Source organism: Lissotriton vulgaris, chromosome 2_1 (assembly GCF_964263255.1).
Source record: "Lissotriton vulgaris chromosome 2_1, aLisVul1.2, whole genome shotgun sequence".
In the NCBI taxonomy this organism is placed as follows: domain Eukaryota; kingdom Metazoa; phylum Chordata; class Amphibia; order Caudata; family Salamandridae; genus Lissotriton; species Lissotriton vulgaris.
Window position 1 is genome coordinate 2,131,746,408 of NC_141687.1, and position 19,602 is coordinate 2,131,766,009.

Genomic DNA, 19,602 nt, shown 5'->3' on the forward strand with positions numbered 1-19,602 from the left:
TTGGGTTTAGAATACTTATTCTCCCTCTTGGAGCTTCTCCGCAGTACAAAATCTGATTAATCGGACCCTCAGTGAGAAGCTATGCAGCTTTGTGAAACTTATCTTTAATAGCACTTGCAGCCCGAGTTCCAAAAATAGAGACAAAGACCGAAGGCAACAATCTTGACCAAATGAGTAACGCAAAATTTTAATTACTTCCGCTCTGTGCTTAACCCTCCTAAGCCAATGGCTTCAGAGGGACTACGTCAAATACCCATTGGGCTTCAGGAGAACTTCTTTGGATACCACTGCAACCTTTGACTACCATTGGTGATTTGTGCTTTTTGTCACTGTTCTCCCTTAAAGTTTTACAAATTCATATCTCTTGTTCAGCTCATTAGATTGTCGTCATTTAGGTGCCATTTTGTTCATTTTATTTTACCCTGTTATTCTAAATTGGAGTAGAATCTTTATTGTGCTTTGTTTTTTAATTTTAAACTGTTTAAGTACTTCTAAATGGTTTACACTTTTAAGCCTGTCTGCTCTGTGCCATAGCTACAAGTGAGCCCAAGTTTAAAGTGCTAAGATCTTTGACTAGAACTAAAAAGTAAATGCTTTTTACTTGTGGTGAACACCAATCCACTGCAAAAAAAAGAAAGCTGACTAGCCGGAGGATCTATGCTGTAGTATTCATAAATTAAAGGGCAAGCAAACTTATAAATATATATTGCTTATTCAATGATTTTAGAGATCATGCATTTTAACTAACATAGAGTATCTCACCATGGTGCACATGATGGGCCTGAGGAGATACAAATTAGAAACAAAATGCTTTGACCCTGGTATTGACCAGCCCGGAGGGGGGTAGTTACGGACCACTTCTACCTTGCACTAGGGCGGAAGGGGATTATTTATTTCTTCTCTGTTCCTGCATGAGGAGATATGTCATCCAACCCTACTGAAGCTGCAAAATGCAGGACGAGGAGAATAGCATCCTCTCCTCCACCTTGCCCATGAGCAGGGGGGAGAAAATATCCCAACACCTTCCCAACTACACATATTGAAAATAACATGTTCCTCCCTCATTCTTGTCCAAGAGCAAGGGAAAATGGTCCCTGCACAGTCAGCTAAAGAGTAAGAGAGGTTTTGCAACAATCATCTTGTCTCGCACAATTGCCAGTGGGAAATAACCACTTGGCCACCTCACTTTGACTGAGAACTGTTGGGTCAAAATGACTCCTTGATCCCTTTAGCTTTGTCCAAGGGCTAGTGAGGCTGTACAAAATCACAGTAACAAATGGCTCCTCCATGACCTGGGCAATGCAGCAGGCTATGGAAGAGTGAATCACCCACCTCTGGACCATGTTCTAAATTGTGAATAGGAAGAAGTGGTAATTGTCAGCCGACCCACTTCTCATTGGCCCACAACATTTTGTGGCCATGAAGGAGTAGCTTTATTAAATGAAACTTTAAGCTTCAACCTTGGCGAAGGGGCAGTAGTGAATTGCGGCCTCCGACTTCCAGCGACAAGAGGGCACATGGAGCCTCTACCTTTGAAAAAGGTCTGGGTGGTCCCTGTGAGGAAGTAGGTTCTTTAGGCCCCCTCCCTTTGGACATGGCCTTTCTTATGGAATTTCCCTAAAACATTTTGCTTTTTTCCTCCTGGTTTTTGCTGATTCTCTTTTCGTGCACTTTGGACTCTGGGCACATTTGCCACAGTAATGCAGCGTGAAAGCATGCACGCCTTTCCTACTCATGCTAGGAAGTAGTGCTTAGCTGATTGGTTTAGGTGCTGTACTTGTGAGGACCCTGTAAAGAGGTATACCACATACCTAGGGCAGTTACTGCACGGGCTACCAGTGGGCTACAGCACTGATTGTGCTACCCAAAAGAATAGCCTTTCAAACATGCCTCAAGCCTGCCATTGTAGGCCTGTGTGCGCGTAGTGGGAATTATGGTCAGGTTGGCATTTCTAAACCATTAGCAAATGCTGAGTGAGCCATTCACTACCATTAGAACAACCCTAGGTTAAGCCCTGAGGGGTGAGGCAAGTGGTAGGTGAAAGGCAGGGCAGGTACATGTGTGATTCCTGTGTGGACTGAATGACTGAATGGATTTAAAGCTACAATTTTAGCATGGGAGTAGCCTCTTGGTGTTTTCAAACATGCCTTAAGTTGCCATCACAGGCCTGGGTGTGTACATTTGCACTAATGCTTAGGTTGGCCTTTCTGAATCAGAGGATAGTGTTGAGGGTGTCTTTCACCAACACTAGAGCACCCTTAGGGTGAGCCCTAAAGGATGGAGCAAGTGATAGGTGAAAGGCAGGGCAGGTACACATGTGTGTTCCCTGCCCCGATAGTGAAGAATCCCCATGTGTGTTTTCACTACCTATGAGGTCTTCCCTCCCCATAGATCAACATGGGGGAATGACTGAGATTACTTTAAGCTTGCAGTGGTGGCTTACAGAGAAGAAGCCTCATGCTGTTTACTATAATTGGATTCACAATAACAAGCCCTCGTTTGTTGTAAAGGTGGATCTGTCATTAATAGCTTAGAAATGCCACTTCTAGAGAGTAGTCATTTCTCTGCGCTAAACTCTTTAATGCGCCTTTTAGTTTGACTCCAGTCCACACTGGTGGCTGGAGGAGCACATGTGTGCATTCCAAAGAGACAGCCATAAACATTAGGCATGCAACTAGAATGACAGACCTCTGCCTTTTGAGGACTTGGGGGGCGAGGTTTTGACACTTGACCTCTGGGAAGCTTGGCTGACAAGACTGATATTTAAACTGGGGTGGCATGATGAGCAAAATAATGAAGGATGATATCCTATCCCTTGATTGGGGTGAATGTTTAGATTTGTTCTGCATTCCTTCCATCAATTGTGTGTCTTTTGCTTTCTCACCCTAAGTGTGCTGGGTATGCCCAGACTTGGCAGTTCGGGCTGGACTGTTCCCATGAAGCACAGGGTTAAGACTGATTTGCATATGGCCAGGTCTAAACTGGGGTGGAATGGTGAGCAAAAGATTGATGGATTTAACCTAGATCCCTTGACTGGGGGTGAATGTTTTGATTTATTCTGCATTCCGTCCATCAATTGTGTGTCTTTTGCTTTCTCACCCTAAGTGCACTGGGTATGCCTAGACGTGGGTCCGGGGCTCACTGTGCCACTGGATTAAAGCTATCCTGGCCAAGAAGGGTGAAACCCCGAAACCGGTCCTAGGATGATTCTTTCAGGTCCAGGGAAAACCTGGCTTGGTAGTTCGGGCTGGACTGTTTCCATGAGGCACAGGGTCAAGACTGATTTGCATATGGCTAGGTCTAAACTGGGGTGGCATAGTGAGCAAAGGAATGATGGCTGTATCCCAGGTCTCTTGACTGGGGGTGAATGTTTTGATTTGTTCTGCATTCCGTCCATCAATTGTGTGATGTTAAATTTGGGTGTCTCTAGTTGGCAGAGCGAGGTACCTTTGACAAATAGGAACCGTTGCGTGTAGTCAGGGTGAAGGGTATACTCCTAAAATAACCCCTGCTCACCCCCTCTGTAGCTTGGCATGAGCGGACAGGCTTATCTCAGAGGCAGTATGTAAAGCATTTGTGAACACATACAGTAACCCAGTGACAACACCACAGACGGACACCACAAAAGTTGCAGTATAAAAATAAGGATTTTTATATAGACTTATCACAAGACCATAAACGGAAAAATGATCCACAATACTGTTCTCATAAATAGCGAGCATCTTAGGAATAGTTGAATCAAAGTTCTTTACGAATCGGTAGCCTCCTCTGACTACGGGGATTTTAACAAAACAGAGTGTCGCAATTCCAGCTGACCGCATCGATACGGGTCAGCACAGCGGGACAAACTCGGTCACAGTACCATTACTCGTTGTGGGAAGCACGGGTGTGCGAGCCGGATGGGGCCACTGTCGAGGTTGCTTTGCAAGATGGAAGTGGTGCAGGGCACGGTGTCCTCTCGATGCGGTGCACGCAGCGCTTCGTTGATGCCATAGAGATGACGTTGGTGAGACCAAGTTGGCGGTGCCGGTTGGCGGGAGTTGACGTCTGTCAGACCAGTTCGGTTTCAGTAAAGCTAGGTGGTGCGAAGTGTGGTGCCCACAGATCAAGCAGTGGCTCGTTGGTGGTGGCGCTGAACGTCACGGTCGGTGAGTTGAGTTGCAAGATGCGGGTGGGACACAGAGCCGGTCATCGGGGTTGGTCACAGCTCCCTTTTCTCTGTAGTGACTGAAACAGTGTTTCCAGAAGCGGTGCACAGAGGTCGGTGAAGTCTACTGCTCCTGAGACTTCGGTCAGGGGGCAAGCTCTCTCTCAAGCCCTTGGAGATCCATCACTAGTTTATGAAAGCACACACAAAGTTCCTCTCTCCTCTCTTTGGCAGCAAGGTAACCACTGCATGCCAATCCCTCACGCTTAGGGATAGTCTTCCCTCAGTCTCTCTGGTTCTTGTCCTCTGCAGAGATTTCTTCTTGTTTCCCAATGGAAGCCGTTCTTGATCCCTTCTGATCTTGGCAATTCTGATCTCCTGGGGCTTGGGTCCCCCTTTTTATACACAGCTTCTCTTTTTTCTCTGAAGGCAGAGAGGCCATTGCCTAGTCCAAACCAGTTCTGATCAGTCCAGAGCACTTTGTTGACAGTACTCCTTCTTTCCTTTCATGGTAAAGGCCTGGAGGTGAAGCCAGCATTGTGGAGGGAAGGCCCAGCCCTATTCAGGTACCAGGTGCAACTCCTCCCCCCATATACATGCAAATCATTCTATTCAGCCCTGTGCTGACTCACCCTGTCTCCTGGAACCCCCCCAGCCCCTGTCACTCAAACTCCAGACAAGGAATACACAACCTAGCAGAGGCAGGCTTGGATAGTTAGACAAGAAAATGCAGACTTTCTAAAAGTGGTATTTTCAAACACAGAATGTTAAAACCAACTTCACTAAAAGATGTATTTTATCATTCTGAGTTCAGGCATACTAAACTCAAATTTCTACCTGGGTCTCTGAGTCAGTTAGGATCATAGGATGTAATAATCAAACTGCCCATTCAGGCCTAAGGGGAACAGTTAGCCTTGCAATAGTGCAAAAACAAAGATGGCTGTAATTCACTACCAGGACATGCCATACACATCAGGGCATGTCCTACCTTTTACCTACAATGCACCCTGCCCTCTGGCCTACCACAGGGGTATCTGATATGAAGAAAAGGGTAGGTTTAGGGACTGGCAAGTTGGTGCACTTGCCCAGTCGACACAGCAGTACCGGACTGCACACAGGCTCTGCGGTGGCAGACCTGAGACACATTTTATGAGGCTGCTTCCGTGGGTGGCACAACCAGTGCTGCAGGCCCACCAGCAGCGTTTGGTTTACAACCTCCAGGCACACTAAGTGCACTATATGAGGGTCTGACAAGTAAACCAAACAAGTCAATCATGGAGTCACTAATTTGCACATAAAATTACCATAGGGAGCACTCGCACTGTGGCACTGGACAGCAGTGGCACAGTGCTCAAAGCATCTAAAACCAACAAAAACATATGAGGCAACAGCACACAATGGAAGGGAGACAAATGCCAAGGTGCAAGGTCTGGCATGTGTCTTTTGCTTTTTCACCCTAAGTACACTGGGTATGCCCAGACGTGGGTCCTAGTCTCACTGTGCCACTGGACTCAAGCTATCCTGGCTGATAAAGGATGCTTGTTTCCGGTCCGGGGAGGACCTGGCTGAACTGTTCCCATGAAGCATGGGATCATGACTGATTTGCATATGGCCAGGTCTAAACTGGGGTGGCATGGTGAGCAAAAGAATGATGGATTTAACCCAGATCTCTTGACTGTGGATGAATGTGTTGATTTGTTCTGCATTCCGTCCATCAATTGTGTGTCTTTTGCTTTCTCGCCCTAAGTGCACTGGGTATGCCCAGGCTTGGGTCCCGGGCTAACTGTGCCAATGGATTCAAGCTATCCTGGCTGATAAGGGGTGACACCCAGAAACAAGTCCTAGGATGCTTGTTCCAGTCTAGGGTGGACCTGGCTCGGCAGTTTGGGCTGGACTGTTCCCATGAGGCACAGGATCAAGATTGATTTGTGTGAGACCTGACATCATTGGCTTGAGTCTCTCCTCCATTTTTTCTGTTTGCCTCCACTGTTTTACGATGTTTTGCTGGATAATGCTTTGGGCACTGTGCCACTGCTGATCAGTGCCACAGTGCAAGTGCTCCCGATGTTAAATCGATGTATCGATTGAATTCCATGTTTGGCTTATTTGGTTTACTGTCAGTCCCTAGTCTAGTGCACCAGGAGTGCCGGGGCTTGTAAATACAAATGCTGCTCGTGGGCTTGCAGCACGCGTTGTGCCACCCACCAGAGCGGCCTCGTAAAAGAATGTCTACGGGTCGGTCATTGCCAGACCCGTGTGCGGTCCGGTACTGTCACGCTGACTGCATAGGTACACCTACTTGCCAGTCCCTAAACCTTCCCTTAACTTCATGTTAGTCACCCCTATGGTAGGCCCCCGGGCAGGGTGCGTTGTAAGTATAAGGTAGGACACGCCTGACCAAGTTGGCATGTCCTAATAGTGAATTACAGCCACCTTCGTTCTTCACTATTGCGAGGTAACCTGCTCTCCGTTAGTTAGAATGGGCCGCCGGGATTATTAATGCTATGATCCTAGCTGGCTCGGGGAGCATGGTGCAATGTCGAGTTTGGTATCCCTGAACTCGGGGTTTAATCACGCATCCGTTGGTGTGGATGGTTTTTGGACTCTGGGTTTGAAAATAGCACTTTTAGAAAGTGTCTATTTTCTTGTCTAACCATTTCTGGTTTCTGCTGGTTTTGCGTGTGTGTGACAGGAGCTGGGTGGCTCCAGAGGTCTGAGTGAGTCAGTGTGGGATGAGTGGGACATTTGCGTTGAGAGTAAGGGGAGAGTAGTTGCTGATAGCCTGCCCTGACTGATACAATGCTGGCTCCACCTCCTGCCAAGCGGCTGATGGCTCTGTGCCTGCCATGGACGATCCTAGCCCCACCTCCTACCAGGAGGCCGATAGCTCTGCTCCTGCCGGTGACAATACTGGCACCACCTCTTGCTGGGCATCTGAGGACCCAGCCCTGCTCAGTGAATAGGCCAGGTGCTTCTACCTGGCTCCACCCACAACAGACCCAGGATGTTGGGAAATTCCCCTGCATGGACAAAGGGATCAAAGCCGAAAAGGGGTATAAGAGAAGGACCCCTGAACCAAGACTTTAGATCACTTCCGACAAGGAACCCTGAAACCAAGGACAAGAAGCCTGCTGATCCAAGGACTTGCCTACCCCTTCTGCTAGTGTGCTGTTTGCTGGGGGGAATCCTGCAGTGCTTCTTTATTTTTGCCAAGGAACCAGGAGAGAGGAACTGTGTGTGTACTCTCACGCTTGCTAAGAAAATCTCCAAGGACTGGAAGAGTGCCAGTCTCCTGTTGAAGTCACAGGGCTAAAGGACTTCATCTGCTAGAAGTGCTATTTTGCTGGAACCTGTGAATCCAGCGCCTCTGAAAGACACCAGCAATCTCGACGTCGACGGACGTCGCCGAATCCAGCTCGACACCGTGAGTGACGGCTCAAGTGTCCAGCTTCCTCGACGCCGGCCGCCGGGCCTGATCGACGCCAGCAGCAACGACAGTGAGTAGTGAGTTCGGCTCCAGCTCCAAGGGACCTCGTGTCTGCACCGCTGCTGATCGCATCGACTTCGTGCCCTCTCGACGCCGTGAGCGTTGCTCAGTCTTGCAACTGCATCATCGACAACGACGACTACTGAGGCCTGATCGACACCGACGACGCGACGCCGGATTGCTCGACGCCGCTGATCATCGTGTGCTCCATTTTTCCTAAGGTACTGTATTGTTGGGGGTCCATGTGACTCCGGGCTCGACGTAGCGCTCCTCGCGGTCGACGCCGAACCTTTGGATTAACTTTGCCTCGACGTCGTGTGACTCCTGTGTGGGTTACAATGTTGCCAAGAACTGTGTTTCCAGGAAGAAGAGTTGCTTTGATACGAAAAGACTTTGTGCTAAGAAGAAACTACATTTGAACTATTATTTTCCCTTCCAAGAGTATTTATTAAGATTGTGTATATTTTTGTCGTCATTTGGTCTTGTGCTAAGCCTTATATAAAGATCCTTATTTTTATAATACTACGGTGTCGTGTCCATTTGTAGTGTATTCACTTTATTACTGTATGTGGTCATAAATGCTTAACACACAGCCTCTGAGATAAGCCTGTCTGCTCTGCCAAGCTACCAAGGGGGTGAGCAGGGGTTATCAAAGGGTGTGATCCCCTTGCCCTGACTAGAAAAGGTGTGTCCCTATTTGTCAGAAGTGCATACCTCTGCCAACTAGAGACAGCCGGTTCTAACATTGGTGGCAGCGGTGGGATTTTAACTTTGCATTTATGACCCATGTACAGTAATTAGTGTGCGCTACATAGTGAAAGCAGACCAGAGCGCAGCCACAATCTACTTGGAAGGATTCCATTTTTGTTCTCCGCTTTTCTGAAGCTTGATTTTTTTTTTAACACTGCCAGTTTTGACCATGAGTGACACCGGAGTCACTACCCCTGTTGCTGTCGTGGAGGAGTTCGACAGAGCGAAGATAAACGACTATGGCCTAAAAGAGCTGAAATTCTTTTGCAAGCAGTTGAAAGTGCCTACCAAAGGCATCTCAAGAAAAGAGGAATATCTCAAAGCATTGCAGGCCTGGTTGGAGGCCAGAGATCCCACTGATCCGGTGGTGGAACCGCCAGTGGAAGGGGATGAGGAGGCGCCAGTGAATGGGCCTGTGTCCTCTCCCGGAAGCAGTGTTTCCTCCAAAGGTCTTTCCCCTGAAGAAAGAGAAGAAAGGGCGAAGGAGCGTGCATACAACATGGAAATGGCAAGGCTTAAGATAAATGGGCAGTTGGAGCTAGAAAATGCAAGAGGTAGAAGAGAAGCTGATTTGGAGACCAAAAGGTTGGATTTTGAAAGAGAGAAGTTAGCTTTGGAGCGTGATACCAAGTTGAGGGAGTTGGACATCCAAGCTAAGAAGTTAGAATTGAATCCCTCTGGTGGAAGCATCCCATCTAGGCCTGCAGAAAGTAGGTTTTATTTTCCCAAAGATGTGATAAAAGATTATCATAGGAACGAAGATATTGGTCAGTGGTTTAAAAAGCGTATGAGTTAGCATTGTTGGCCCACCGGGTCCCTGAGAAGGATTGGGGAGCGGGGTTGTGGGGTCGCTTTGTGAATGAGGGGAGAGATACCCTGTTAGACATGCCTGTTGAGGATAGGATGTCGTATGCTCATATGAAAGATGCTTTAATGTTGCGGTATGGCCTAACCCCCGAGAAGTACAGACAAGCTTTTAGAGAATGTAAGAAATTGCCTGGTACGATGTGGGTTGAATATGTGTCTTATTTTTGCAGAGCCATGGATGGTTGGGTAAAGGGCAGCAAAGTGGAAAGTTATGAAGCTCTTTATGATTTGTTAGCTTGGGAGCATTTGTCTAGTAACTGTTTTCCAGAGCTGCACCAGCACCTTATTGATAGCAAGATATCAACCCTAGAAAACTTGCTGAGGAGGCGGACCGCTGGGTCAGTACCAGGGTCCACAAGGGTCCAGTGGGAGACTCAGCCAAAGGTGGGCAGGGTCCCTAGCAGAAGTGTAGGGGGGACAAGGGTAAACAGAAGGAGTCCCAGAAAGGGCCCCAAAGTAATCCCCAAGGGAACCAAGGGAAAGGTTCCAAGCCTCCCCCTGAGAAGAAGCCAGGGGCCCCGACGGGTAAACCTGTTCATAGGGGCCCCCTAACCTGCTACGTTTGTGGGCAGGTGGGACACCGGTATTATGACCCCCAGTGTCCCGTGAAGAATTCGAATCCACCGCCGCGTGCACCCCCCGTCAGCTGGCGAGTGTAGCCTGGGAGGGGAAGAGATGGTTGTCCCTGGTGGGAGGGGTCCCGCAGAAATGTCCCTGGTCTTGCTAGGAGACATGCAAATGGTCCCTCCACCCCCCCTGCCTAGTAACATTAGTAAATATAGGCAGTGGGTGACCATTAATGGCCATAGAGTGGAAGCTCTCAGAGACACCGGAGCGAGTGTGACAGCTGTCAAGTGTCACTTGGTGTCCAGAGAGCAGGTGGTTCCCCACGCATTCTACCCCGTGATAGCTGCTGACAACTCCCAGAAAGAGTGTGAGGTAGCTCAAGTTTCCTTTGAATGGGGGGGAGTTTCAGGTACTCTTCAGGTTGCTATTAGGCCCGCCATGTCTGTCGAGTGTCTCCTGGGCAATGATTTGGAAGACTCCCCTTGGGCTAAGGTGGAGAGGGAGACGCATTTGAGAATATTGGGCGTGCCAGAGTGGGTGTGTACAACCACTCGATCCATGACAGCGAGTAAGGGTGTTGAGGGGGTCCCGGAGCCTGAAAGTACGGCCCAGGACCCAGCTGTGAAGAGAAGAGGCAGGAGGCGTGGGAAACCGGCCCCGTAGTTCCAGTGGTCCAGGAGGAGGTAGACCCTGAGGGGGATGCCCTGGAGCCCACAGGGGAACAAATTGCCGAACTGGGAGACCTGCCCGAGCTGACCCATTGGCAGCAGGATGGGGGTCCCTCCAGGGAGGAATTCTGTGCCGAACAGAAAGTGTGCCCTTCTCTTGTGGGTATGAGGCAGTAGGCCTCAGCCCAATCCTCAGGTGATCAGTCAGGGTCACATTTTGTGTACTGGGAGAACAACCTCCTGTATATCTCGCCTAAGGCTGCTGAGCCTGGGTCAGCCCGTGTGCTGGTGGTACCCCAGCGCTTCAGAGCCTTCCTACTGGGTTTGGCTCATGACGTTCCGTTAGCTGGACATCTGGGGCAGGGCGAGACCTATGACAGGCTTGTCACCCATTTTTATTGGCCTCAGATGCGAAGGGATGTAGACATCCATTGTAAGACTTGTCACACTTGCCAGGCAAGTGGGAAAAGCGGAAGGAAGCAGAAGGCTCCCCTCCAACCTTTTCCAGTGGTCAGTACCCCCTTTGACCGGGTGGGTATTGACATTGTTGGGCCCCTGGACCCCAAGACATCCCTGGGCAACAGGTTCATCCTGGTCTTGGTGGACCACGCCACACGGTACCCGGAAGCCATCCCTCTCCGAACAGTGACGGCCCCCGTGGTGGGATGGGCACTGATGGGTGTTTTCTCCCGGATGAGGTTCCAAAGAGAGGTGGTGTCAGACCGGGACACCAACTTCATTTCCAATTACATGAAGTCTCTGTGGAAGGAGTGTGGGGTAACCTACAAGTTCACCACTCCTTACCACCCTCAAGGAAATGGGCTGGTTGAAAGATTCAACCGGACCCTTAAAGGCATGATCATGGGTCTTGAAGAACCAATGAGGCGGAAATGGGACATCCTCTTGCCATGCCTGTTGTTTGCTTACCGTGAGGTGCCGCAGAAGTCTCTAGGGTTCAACCCCTTTGAGCTTTTGTATGGTCACCCGGTAAGAGGGCCTTTGAGTCTGGTCAAAGAAGGCTGGGAGCAATCTCCCAGGAAACCTCCCCAGGATGTGTACAGTTACATGCTGGCCTTTAGGAACCAGACTCGGCGTTTCAGAGATCTTGCTCAGGCAAATCTGGAGGCCAGCCAGGAGGAGATGAAGCGTTGGTACGACCGGAATGCCACTCTGGTAGAGCTTCAGCCTGGTCAGGAAGTTTGGGTCATGTCCCCTGTGAAACCTTGTGCGCTCAAGGACAGGTGGACTGGACCGTTTAAGGTTGTGGAGAAGAAGAGCGATGTCACCTACCTGGTGGACTTGAAATCTCCCAGGAACCCCTTGCGGGTCCTGCATGTCAACCGTTTGAAGCCCAACTTAGAAAGGTCCGAAGTGGGCATGCTCCTAGCTACAGGTGCTGGAATGGAGGAGGAGAGTGAGCCTCTTCCTGACCTCCTGTGTGCTAAAGAGCAAGATGGGTCAGTGGATGGTGTTGTCCTCTCTGACACATTGACCCTTGAGCAGAGACAGGATTGTCGCCAACTGTTGGGACAATTCCCGGATCTGTTTTCCTTGGTTCCGGGTGTCACTCATTGGTGTGTCCATGATGTTGACACCGGAGACAGCCCTCCTGTGAAGCACAAGGCTTACAGGGTGACTGACAAGGTCCGAGCATATATTAAGGAGGAAGTCTCCAAAATGTTTGTGTTAGGGGTGGTTGAGTCCTCTAGCAGTCCTTGGGCCAGCCCAGTGGTCTTGGTCCCGAAGGCTGCCTCGCCTGGTGCTTCACCAGAACTTCGGTTCTGCGTGGATTACCGAGGACTCAATTCAGTCACGAAGACTGACTCGCACCCCATCCCCAGAGCTGATGAGCTCATAGATCGGTTGGGGGCTGCCCGGTACCTTAGCACGTTTGATATGACGTCTGGGTACTGGCAGATCGCCTTAACCGATGGGGCAAAGGAGAGGTCAGCATTCTCCACACCAGATGGGCTCTACCAGTTCCGGGTGATGCCCTTTGGGATGAAGAATGCCCCAGCCACCTTCCAGAGGTTGGTCAACCAGGTCTTGGCTGGACTGGAGGATTTCAGTGCTGCCTACCTGGACGACATCGCAGTGTTCAGCGCCAGCTGGGAGGAACACTTGCACCACCTCCAGGAAGTGTTTTTGGCCCTGCGCAGAGCAGGCCTCACAATCAAAGCCAGTAAGTGCCAGATTGGGCAGGGTTCTGTGGTGTACTTGGGGCACCAAGTGGGGAGCGGCAAGGTTGCCCCCCTACAACCCAAGATTGATACCATCCTGGCTTGGGCACCGCCCAAAACCCAAACTCAGGTGAGAGCCTTCTTAGGACTCACGGGTTATTACAGGAGGTTTGTCAAGGACTACGGTAACATTGTGCACCCCTTGACTTCGCTGACTTCCAGGAAGCAGCCACAAAATGTGATCTGGACTGATGCCTGTCAAACGGCCTTCGATACCCTGAAAATTGCAATGTGCACAGCACCTATACTCCAGGCACCCGACTTTTCGAAATATTTTATTGTCCAGACGGACGCTTCAGAGCATGGCGTGGGGCTGTTCTAGCTCAGGTGAATGAAGAGGGCCGAGACTTGCCTGTAGCCTTCATCAGTCGGAGGTTACTTCCCAGGGAAACGAGGTGGAGTGCGATAGAGAGAGAAGCATTTGCTGTGGTCTGGGCGCTGAAGAGGCTAAGACCCTACCTGTTTGGGACTCACTTCCGGGTTCAGACAGACCACAGGCCCCTCAGATGGTTGATGCAAATGAGGGGTGAGAATCCAAAACTGTTGAGGTGGTCCATTTCCCTACAGGCGATGGGTTTCACGGTGGAACACCGCCCTGGTACAGATCACGCCAATGCTGATGGTCTGTCCAGATTTTTCCGCCTTAGTGATGAGGACTCCCTAGGTCAAGAGTAGTTCTTCCCACATTTCAGCTGGAGGGGACACGTGTTAGACCTGACATCATTGGCTTGAGTCTCTCCTCCATTTTCTCTGTTTGCCTCCACTGTTTTACGATGTTTTGCTGGATAATGCTTTGGGCACTGTGCCACTGCTGATCAGTGCCACAGTGCAAGTGCTCCCGATGTTAAATTGATGTATCGATTAAACTCCATGTTTGGCTTTTTTGGTTTACTGTCAGTCCCTAGTCTAGTGCACCAGGAGTGCCGGGGCTTGTTAATACAAATGCCGCTCGTGGGCTTGCAACACGCGTTGTGCCACCCACCAGAGCGGCCTCGTAAAAGAATGTCTACGGGTCGGTCATTGCCAAACCCACGTGCGGTCCGGTACTGTCACGCTGACTGCGCAGGTACACCTACTTGCCAGTCCCTAAACCTTCCCTTAACTTCATGTTAGTCACCGCTATGGTAGGCCCCCGCGCAGGGTGCGTTGTAAGTATAAGGTAGGACACGCCTGACCAAGTTGGCATGTCCTAATAGTGAATTACAGCCATCTTCGTTCTTCACTATTGCAAGGTAACCTGCTCTCCGTTAGTTAGAATGGGCCGCCGGGATTATTAATGCTATGATCCTAGCTGGCTCGGGGAGCATGGTGCAATGTCGAGTTTGGTATCCCTGAACTCGGGGTTTAATCACGCATCCGTTGATGTGGATGGTTTTTGGGCTCTAGGTTTGAAAATAGCACTTTTAGAAAGTGTCTATTTTCTTGTCTAACCATTTCTGGTTTCTGCTGGTTTTGCATGTGTGTGACAGGAGCTGGGTGGCTCCAGAGGTCTGAGTGAGTCAGTGTGGGATGAGTGGGACATTTGCGTTGAGAGTAGGGGGAGAGTAGTTGCTGATAGCCTGCCCTGCCTGATACAATGCTGGCTCCTCCTCCTGCCAAGCGGCTGATGGCTCTGTGCCTGCCATGGACGATCCTAGCCCCACCTCCTACCAGGAGGCCGATATCTCTGCTCCTGCCGGTGACAATACTAGCTCCACCTCCTGCTGGGCGTCTGAGGACCCAGCCCTGCTCAGTGAATAGGCCAGGTGCTTCTACCTGGCTCCACCCACAACAGACCCAGGATGTTGGGAAATTCCCCTGCATGGACAAAGGGATCAAAGCCGAAAAGGGGTATAAGAGAAGGACCCCTGAACCAAGACTTTAGATCACTTCTGACAAGGAACCCTGAAACCAAGGACAAGAAGCCTGGTGATCCAAGGACTTGCCTACCCCTTCTGCCAGTGTGCTGTTTGCTGGGGGGAATCCTGCAGTGCTTCTTTATTTTTGCCAAGGAACCAGGAGAGAGGAACTGTGTGTATACTCTCAAGCTTGCTAAGAATATCTCCAAGGACTGGAAGAGTGCCAGTCTCCTGTTGAAGTCACAGGGCTAAAGGACTTCATCTGCTACAAGTGCTATTTTGCTGGAACCTGTGAATCCAGCGCCTCTGAAAGACACCAGCAATCTCGACGCCGACGGACGTCGCCGAATCCAGCTCGACACCGTGAGTGACGGCTCAAGTGTCCCGCTTCCTCGACGCCGGCCGCCGGGCCTGATCGACGCCAGCAGCAACGCCAGTGAGTAGTGAGTTCGGCCCCAGCTCCAAGGGACCTCGTGTTTGCACCGCTGCTGATCGCATCGACTTCGTGCCCTCTCGACGCCGTGCACGCTGCTCACTCTTGCAACTGCATCATCGACAACGACGACTACTGAGGCCTGATCGACACCGACGACGCGACGCCGGATTGCTCGACGCCGCTGATCATCGTGTGCTCCATTTTTCCTAAGGTACTGTGTTGTTGGGGGTCCGTGTGACTCCGGGCTCGACGTAGCGCTCCTCGCGGTCGACGCCGAACCTTTGGATTAACTTTGCCTCAACGTCGTGTGACTCCCGTGTGGGTTACATTGTTGCCAAGAACTGTGTTTCCAGGAAGAAGAATTGCTTTGATACGAAAAGACTTTGTGCTAAGAAGAAACTACATTTGAACTATTATTTTCCCTTCCAAGAGTATTTATTAAGATTGTGTATATTTTTGTCGTCATTTGGTCTTGTGCTAAGCCTTATATAAAGATCCTTATTTTTATAATACTACGGTGTTGTGTCCATTTGTAGTGTATTCACTTTATTACTGTATGTGGTCATAAATGCTTAACACACAGCCTCTGAGATAAGCCTGTCTGCTCTGCCAAGCTACCAAGGGGGTGAGCAGGGGTTATCAAAGGGTGTGATCCTCTTGCCCTGACTAGAAAAGGTGTGTCCCTATTTGTCAGAAGTGCATACCTCTGCCAACTAGAGACAGCCGGTTCTAACAATTTGCATATGCCTAGGTGTTGGTTTTAACCTAGAACTCTTTGATTCTTTCTGTATTACGTTCATCAATTGTGTGTCTTTTGATATTTAGGTAAGACGTCTGTGGTTCCAAGGGGAACCTTCTGCCCCACCACTAACTTCAAAGTCACACTACATTGGTGCCATGCTTCAACACGGCAGAGATACACTTGTGGGGACGTGGGACTGGACATCTTTTATCACGTGGTGCACATTGCCAGATGAATCTGTGCACAATGAGGATACTGCCATTGGAAATAACTGTGCACCCTGCCTAAATAGTGCCTGGCCTGGGCCTACTACCTGCAGCTGTGTGGCGCCCTGAAGTGTGCTCTCCAGGGGCTTGTTCGCTTGCCTCCTGTTCTTTGTGTAGGTCTCAGGGACATAAAAGGCCACCCATGAGGGATCTACACAATCTATGTATTTCACCTGGAGAGTAGTGCCCTCTCAAGCACCCAGTTCATCTGCTGGATCCTGACTGCAGCCCGATGTAAGCGATATGAAACTAAGTATTGTACCTGGAGACCGGATTGCCTTGTGCAGAGCCCCCAAATCATGTCAGTATCTAATGAGTGTGGCCCCTGCATCATTGGGCCTCAGCACGCACAAGCGTCTTGTTGGTGGTCAGAATATTCACGGGTTGTGGGACTTAGCGCGGCCTGCTACGTCGTCCATGCCCCATCTCTTTTGTGCAACACGTCGACTACATGCTCATTGCATAAAGTGTCCAATTCACAGTTTGCGACCCTAGGAGGGAGGGCGCATCCATAGTAGTGCCTCACTACCTCATGCAGTACTACTGAACTTGCGACTGTGTGTGTGGGACTGGATTATCTGATGTGACTCGTATCATTCCACACCAAACTTTGGGCTAGATGTAGGTGGCTAAATATCGGTCGGTATAGCCGTAATTCAGTACATTTCTGCATTACCGACCGGTATTTAGCCCTGTGCGATGTAGTTATTACCGAATGCCATCGGTAATATCGTTCAGTAAATTAAAGGGAAACAGTTACAGATTCCTTAAGTACCGATCTGTCGACACCGAAACCCCAAAATACTGATTCGGTAAATAAGGAATCAGTAAAAATTCGGTAATGCGATGTACCAAAAATCGGTAATTACCACTGACCCAGAGCAGATGGTAATCAGGTGCAGTGCATAAAAACAGCCCCAAATGCAACAGTGTGAACACAATGGCGGCCCTCTACGTCATAGCAAGGCGGCTACATTTGCGAGCAGCAGGACTGAGGGTTTGGAGACGGGAAGAGCGTGTGTACAGACTGCGTATCACACTGTTCCAAATGACTGATCCAGAAATAACAGGTACAGGCTACACCCACACACCATCCTTGACCTGATTCAGGACCTGGAACCATACCTGGAGCATCAGACACCAAGGGCGCATGCAATACCCACCCATGTACAGGTACGCTGCTGCCTGCACCTCCTGGCATTAGGAAGTTACCAGGGTGTGATAGCTGCAGCAGGCGGTGTGTCACAGAGGTGCCTGTCCTCCCGTTTCTTCTACTCCTTTCTGGGCGCCATGATGCAGAGAATGCAACACTTCATACGCTTCCCCAGCACACAGGCGGAGCTGCAGAAGGCAAAGCTGGATTTCTACTAAAAGGCACACTTCCCACTTGTAATAGGCTGCATCGATGGGACCCACATACCAATCTGCCCACCTGCAGATACAGAATACATATACCGCAACTGCAAATCCACTCACTCCATCAACGTGCAGGTGATATGTGATGCAGACTTCATCATTACTGACATTGTGGCCAAATTCCCAGGGAGTACCTATGATTCCTACATATTCAGGAAGAGTGAGATCTATACACGTCTGGCTGCTGGTGAATTTGGAGAAGGATACCTCCTAGGTAAATCAATGGGACACACCCTGATGTATACCTTGGATGAACGTATCAGTGGCCTAAATTAATAGCACTTTCTTTCCCTTTTAGGTGACAGCGCATATGCCGTCCGGTCATTCATACTAACTCCATACCTCAACCCATCCACCCCAAGGGAGAGGAGATACAAAGTGGCACATAAGAGCATGCGCAACATTGTGGAGCGCACCTTTGGACTACTAAAAAGCAGGTTCAGTTGCCTCCACAAAAGTGGAGGTGCACGTCAGTACCGCCCCATCATCTGCTGCAAGATAATAGCATCATGTGCAATGCTGCATAACCTTGCAACAAATAAAAGGAACAGCAGTGGAACTAATTGACTCTGAGGACGAGGGTGGGGACAATCCACAGCCAGAGCCCTGCGCAGCTGGTGTGGCAGCAGCACCGGATGGGAGACACAGATGGGCTGAGATAACACGCAACTATTTCTGAGTGAGTAAGGAGACATAGCCAGTTACTGTATTTGAATGATGGTGTTTAATGACCAGTGCACACCACCAAGATCTGAAACAGCCTCCATACACCCATGGGTTGCATCACCCATTAATGTACAACCATTGCTGGCTCTATTTCTTGCGCCCTCACGCTGCACTGCCACGTTCCTTAGCCCCACTGTCTGCACTGCCAGTATGTTCCAGGCCAGCGATGTGGCGTTCGCTGCGCCTCCTGGTCTCGGTGGGAGAAGGCGTAATGCTACTATGGCTAGTAGCCTCCTCACTGTCCCCCCCCTCTGCTGTAGTGGCCACCATCTCTGTTTGCAGCAGTTCAAGTGCAGAGGTCATTATGACCATCCCCCTAGCCACATCCCAACAACAGTGTGCCATCTCCTCCTGAATGGCTAATGAGCGTCTGCACATGTGGGAGATAACAGTGGACAGGCGATTCTCCGCCTTGGTGTATGCATCCAGTCTCTGCCTTTTCCTGCGCCTGGAGGTGGTCCTCCTCCAACTTGCTGCAGAGCTGCCTCACAGCCGGCGCCGCGTCACTCATGCCCTCAGCCATGGTGTTGTTAAAGGCACTGATGCCCTTTTCGATGCATGTGCGCATTCATGTGTGCCATCTCCCGCTGCACTGACGTAATCGCTCTTCCTTGCAGGCACTGGACCTTCAGCATGTTGCCTTCAAGCCCAGTGAACACACTGTCACCTTGGCCCGGGATTGGAGGACTGGCTGCCCTTGCCCTGCGGCGTCTGGTGGATGTGTGGGCACGCTCTGATGGTGACTCTGCTCTTTCCCAGTTGCCGTCCTCAGCCACTGTCAACTGTTGACCCCCTGTGCTCTCTTCCTCTGACACCTCCATCTGCTGGAGGTTGGCAATGGCATGCCTCCTGCCTGACTGTGTTGGTGGTGTTGATTGTGGCAGTGGTGATGGTGATAGTGGTGATGGCGGCGTTGTCTGGAGCTGTGGTGATGGTGGTGGTGGTGACGTTGGTGGTGGTGGTGGGGTTGTGTGCCTCGCAGGCAACTAGTCCTCCTCCTGTTGTCTCCCATCTGGTCTGGGTGCCTTCCTTCTGCTCCCCTCTGCTGCACTGTGGGATGTCTCACCTGTAAAGACAGAATGTAGATCTGCTCACTTATCTGGCAGCATTTGCGTTGCAATAAACATTATGCCTGCCAATGACACTGACTGTCCTCTGCTTGCTAATTGCTGTCACATGCCTTTGGGTTTGCTAGGCTGACTGTTCTGAACATGTGTTACTTCTGACTACATCTCCCATAATGCATTGCTTGTTATGAGTAAAACATGGACTGGAGTGGGAGTCCCTATGCCTCTCTGGGGATTGGGGGTGGGGAGGGAGTGCAGAGCATGCTGTGCATGCATCTTACCTTATTGTTGGCAGCTCTGGCCAAGCTGTCTGTGTCGCTAATGCCACTCACACTCTCCGGCTGGAGGGTGGACTCAACCATGAGCTCCAGGGCTGTTGGTGCAG